General features: G+C 42.7%; 1 pseudogene; it reads left to right on the top strand.

Annotated features, from left to right (window-relative positions):
• The first annotated feature begins 3,322 nt into the window (after nt 1-3,322).
• LOC109939535 (uncharacterized) lies at nt 3,323-3,568 on the top strand (annotated as a pseudogene).
• Nucleotides 3,569-6,000: the final 2,432 nt, after the last annotated feature.

The raw sequence follows: 6,000 nt of genomic DNA, 5'->3' as shown, positions 1-6,000 counted from the left end.
ATGATCCCATTGTCGAAGAAGCGGCAAAAAACATATATACAATGGCAGCTAAGCAGAGCCAAGGAACTTTTAAGCCACAAAGGGAAAGAGACATCCTAACGGCTGGTCTCGGTAACCCTGAGCATCCTGGTCGTGTACGAGGAATCTCGTCTAAGGAAGGATGGAAGGAAGGATTCAGACCACAGTGGGAAGGTCTGTACAAGAAACGTGATCGATACAAGGAAGAGATGGCGGATTATTTTAAGGAGGAGGCCAAGAAAGAGTTCAAAGCCATGATGTCTCAAATGCTATCGAATCCTCCTCCAGAATTGATGCAACAGTTGGCGAGTGCGATGTCTGTTCAACAGATGACCACTCCACAGATACAAATAATTCCAGCAGCTCAACCGCCGGCTTCCACCGATTGTACGACATTCCCAAGCTCTGTTGCTTCAACGGGAAATAAGGTCAGTTATCCAGTTGATGACATCACAAGGCCTGTGGCGTGCACACTGGTTATAAGATATGGTATTAACAATAAACGTACAAAGAAAGTAGCCACAGGCCTTGCGATCCCAGGACGCAAGTTCCATGGAAACGATATTCCAGATGATTATTGCAAAGTAGAAGTGACGACGGTCGTCCAAGGATCCGAGGACGACATGCTAGACATCCCTGGGCCCGAAGGTATCGAGAAACTTGGACAAGCTATCAAGAATTTTATCCTTTGGCCTCGAAGGGATGTCGAATTGCTTGATTGGTCGAATTCGTCACAGGCCCAACCGTCTCCTCCTTCTCAAATTGATGTTCCTATTGTACATCCATCATCACCTCCTCAAACTTCACATGCTGCTCCTCATCCTTTTTCTGACCCACTGTCTCTGCCACAAGCATCACCATTCAGGGCTCCACCACCTTCTCCTCCCCATCCTCTTGGTGACCCACTGTCTACGCCACCATCAAGGGATCCACCTTCTCCACAGCCATCAAAGGATCCACGGCCATCAAAGAAATCTAAACTTCCTATACCAAAATTGGTGTCCCCGTATCAGAAAAAGAAGAGTAAAGCTAGTACTGCTGGCACAGCTCGATTTTTGAAAGGGATTGGACGGAGCCTCACGTCACAAACTGTTGATTTGGCCGAGCACGAGGAGTCTGCAAAAAAGGCTGAGGCAATGGCCGCAAAGATAAAGAAGCCAACTAAGGCAGATTACAAAAACGTGCCTAAAAAATATGTGCCGGGCAGACCTCTGCTACCTCTTGAGAAACTAAGAAAGGTCCCGGCTGGTGTTAAAAGGTTGCATGACTGGTACATGCGGGCATCATCGGTTGGCATCGACACCATCAGTGTGCATATACCAGACCATGCTTTTATTGGTTCGGACCAAAAGGCCGTTGTTACATTCGAGGACATGTGGTTAATGATGAACCTTCAGAGACTCGACGTGCAACTTGTAACGATGTTTGCATTGTAAGTGTCGCTCATACTTCCACATATGTGTGTTATTATTAGTGAGCTGTATAAAATTTCAATATCTGACATGCACGTGTGACTTGCAGAATGCAACATGATCAGCAGGAGATCCTTTACGGTACCAAGCCCAATGCTAGTGCCAGTAAAAGGGTTGGGTATCTCAACCCAATACTTATATCCGAGGAAAGACACACTTTTAGAATCGGGAAAGACAACGATGAAATACGGGGAAAGACGGACGAAGAAGTTGAGAAGCGTATAAAGGACATGAAGAAGGATTTTGAAGCTCGATACGCCACCTACATAGGACATGCAATGCTTCAATTTCAAGACAGGGAAGCCATAATGGCCCCGTACAACTTTAAGTAACTGTGATTTTGCATAAATAAAATTAATAATTTCAATACACATGCATCACAAATTTGATTCGTACAGGGACCACTGGATATGCTTCCTCATTTATCCTAAGGTTGGAAAGGTGCTGGTGCTCGACTCCTTGAACTTCGACCCTTCGACATATGCAGAATTCCTCAGCATCTTAGAGCTGTAAGCCTTTTCTATGCATGCATACTTTTATCGATTAAAATTTGAGAATAACATGGTGATTCTATTTGAGATCACAGGGCTTATAGATTCTATAAGATGAGAGGTGGAAAGTACGACCTGTCGAAACAACGCGTGCCACTAGACATCCATCATCACTGGCCGGTAAGTATGTGATTTTACGAATACATATCATACACAATGTTGCAACTAAATAACCAATCTCCCGTTATGTAGTGCCACAAGCAACCACAAGGATCGGTCCTATGTGAATTCTATGCGTGCGAGTTCATGAGAGTGAACGGACGATACATCACGAACCCTGACAAGGTATTATTAGTAATAGTCAAGTATGTATTTATGTCATTAAAGATGCAAATGTGTTATTATTGAGTATAAATAGATGATGTTTATAAAATTCCTTTACAGCAATTTCAACGAGGAAACCCGGAGAACTTGACCGAAGCTGCATTGTATGGCATAGTCGAGGACCTCTGCACATTCATATTGAAAGAGGTCATTCCCGCAGAAGGAAAATATCACGATGCTTCCGGAACATTAGCTTTGCCAGAGTTTAGAATACTAACAGAAATTAGTAGATTATCTCTTAGCCGAGATAGTTATTAGAGCTTAGGTGAAAACTTATGATGTGTAGAATGCATGAAGCATATATGGTTGTAAAAAGAATACTTTGATGTATATAAATGTATGATAGAATTTAATTTCATGTTGCTTTCAATATCAATATAGATCTATATATATATATATGTTTGTGTGTGTGTAAATAAATATATATATATAATTCAGTATTGTTTGAAATTTTGAAAAAAGGCGGGAAAACTTCCACTGACGGCTAAATAAAGAAAACCGCCAGTGAAAAGTGCATTTCCACTGGCGGTTTTATAAAGCAAACCGCCAGTGGAAATTCTATTATCACTGGCGGTTTCCTTAAGAAAACCGCCAGTGGAAATTCTATTATCACTGGCGGTTCCAAAATAACCGCCAGTGGAAATGCTGATTTCCACTGGCCCCTAGCACTGGCGGTACTGAAAAACGCCAGTGTAAATAGGTTTAGAACCGCCACTATAGAGCTTCTGTGTACTAGTGGCGGTTGGATCGACACGTGTCGGAATGCTCCCAGCATCCGAGCTTATAAAGCTGCGGGCATGGAGTATCGTTTTGCTTGCACAAGATCTTCAGAAGCTACACTGCAGCACACAGCAGATACCTACGACGCCAGCTCGGAGCAGATAGAGCACCTAGCTAGCGCTAGCTAGTTAGTCGCAACGTAAGAGTGTGTGACTTGTGAGAACCGAGTGAACGATCATGGCGGCGTCTCTGCAAGGCCCATAGATCGGGGGCAGCGGCTTGGGCGGGAGGGTCGTCCACGCTAGGAGCGGCGATCGCCGGTCAGCTGCGGCGGTGAAGCTGCTGCTGTCGAGGTTGAGGCGCTCTTGGAGAAGACGCACGGCGCGGCCGAGGCGAACCGTGGTGAGGTTCGGGTATGACCTGCATAGCTACTACCAGAACTTCGACGACGGCACTGCCTCCCGCGCCCACCACCGCTTGTAGCTCGTTGACTCATTGTACCGGAACCCTCACTTGTAGAAAAATAACTGAAAGTCTATGGTGAAGTTTAATTTGTAGTACGGTTTCAGTTATCATACGTTAGTGTTATTTCTATTGGTAGTTTTTTTTTTAAAAACCGTCATTATAAATCATATTTCTATATTGTTCGGCTGACTAGCAGCCAGCAATATTGTAGCTATTCGGACTGCTGCACCTGCAAACATGTATGGAGCTGCTTGGACTTATAGATATCCAAATGGTCCGCTCCGGCCCGGCCCATTCGGGGCGTGCCAGGCACGGCACGGGTAACATCTGGATCGTGCCGGGCTTACCTAGCGTGTTGACCCTTCGGTCTAGGCACGACTCGCTTGCTACTCAGGTAGGTCATGCCGTACCGTTGGCTTGGATAGCTCATTAGTACAGGGGCGGGTCTGGCCCGAAAATCACATATATATTGGTATATAACAGAATTCACAAAAAACACTAAAGGCCACACAAGAATTGAATGACAAAATATTATTTGAGTTGTTTATGCAATGTCGCCTTATTAGAAACCTTCCTAGATAAAAACTCACACCTTGTGAGAAAACCCTAAAAAGGGAAAAAGGTACAACCAGCTCAAAGTTATAACGTATGCAACTGTGTTCAGAGTTCAATACAACAATTCACCAGAGATAGAGACAGAGGACAATATTACAAGTTACAATAATTCACTCGTTCACCCTTAACTCTTGAGTCCTTGATTGGCTTTCTTCGTCTCCTCCTCCATCATTGTTCAATCTTTCAAGGACAATTCTATTTCTATGTGTCATTCTCAAGATTGTGTTGCTTGTGTAAATCTGCTAACTCCCGGTCTTTGATACATGATAGAACCTCCACCATGTCCGGTATGAGCCGTCGACGATGTTCCTCAATAACCCTGCCAACCAAACTAAAAGTAGATTCTAGAGTAATAGCAAATATTTTATCACTTAAACCACACTCATCAGCAACCATGTTAACATGTTCTGCTAAATTATTACCAGAATGTTTCACATATATGACCCTAAGACCAATCAATCTTTTTTCTAGCTCCCAATTGGAATTCAAAAAGTGAGCAACAACATAAATGTAGTCTTCTTTAGCTTTAACATTCCAGATATCAGAAGTTAGAGCAACAGATGAAACAGATTGAAATGACTCAATAAGCTTAAGCACACGTTCATTGTAAAGCTTAATTAGATCTCAAGTTGTGGTTTGCCTAGAAGACTTCACAAATTTAGGATTATGTGCTTTAGTAATGTACTCTTGAAAAGCATCAGATTCACCAAACCAAACAATTAATGAACAGAAGACAAATGAACAATAGATCTATGCAAAAGATCTGTGTCATGATAAACAGAAATTGCATATCTACTTATAGTGCTTCCCACAACTGGATTTGAAGAACATGAACATACGTGCGTGGTGCACTTCCCAGAAACCTAATTTCTCAACGCCCGTGCAGGTCGTCAAAATATCTGTGTTGGTTCGAATACACTGGTCTTCCTTGATTTGTTGCATGGCAGACGCAGGGACGATAGAGTAGAGAAGCGGTAACACATAAAGTTCAGAATGAGAAGACGAGTAGGTTGATTGTTGTATGCCTTTCGTCTAAAGGACATCTCCCCTTTATAGAAGAGTCGCCGCAATTGTTCCAGATTCGATCTACTAAATTCCAGTAACCGTCCTCTCAAATCTCTCTAAGTACAACCGCACGGAGTTCACGCAGTGCGCGCCTAATTACTCTCGATTGACATGGCAGTCTAGCTAGGTGTGGTACTTGATAACCAAATAAATAAAAGACAAAAAATAAACTGCTATTTAGAACATGTCACGACGCGATCATTCATCATCGCAAGTCACAAGCCACGCGTTAATTTCGTGAAAAACCTGAAATGCGAGTGAGCGCGTGTGTCAGTTCATACCAGTCTCCACAGCCCTTTGTGTGTCACATGTGAAGAGTAGTGCACACCCTCACGTTTAAATTGGTTATCTCTTACCTGGATAAGTAATGTACGACTAAAGTCCCTGATGCTATCCCTACACAGCACCTTGGATTTCTTATATGAATTGGACCACCCATAAGTGGGCTAAAGAGGCCAAATTCCAATAAGTATTACGTAATGCATTTAAAGTTGCTCTAAGTTAAACTATTATAAGATTCACATTTAAAGTTGCTCTAAGTTAAACTATTATAAGATTCACCAAGTTTATAGAAAATAAGTATTTTTTTAGATAATGGAACAAAATCCGGCTTTCGCCTCTTTCGAGGGTAGGGCCAAAGTCAGACACCAAATAACAACTCCAAGTACTCGCATAATAAGGCAAAAACATTTAGCCTAAAAGACTTAAACTCTCCCTTACTCCTCACCGATTCAACACTCACTTAAAAAGGAAAACGATCAATACAATGT

The sequence above is a fragment of the Zea mays genome, chromosome 5, assembly GCF_902167145.1.
Source record: "Zea mays cultivar B73 chromosome 5, Zm-B73-REFERENCE-NAM-5.0, whole genome shotgun sequence".
In the NCBI taxonomy this organism is placed as follows: Eukaryota; Viridiplantae; Streptophyta; class Magnoliopsida; order Poales; family Poaceae; genus Zea; species Zea mays.
The sequence above is the reverse complement of the archived record's forward strand: the minus strand, read 5'-3'. Positions and strand labels throughout refer to the sequence as shown.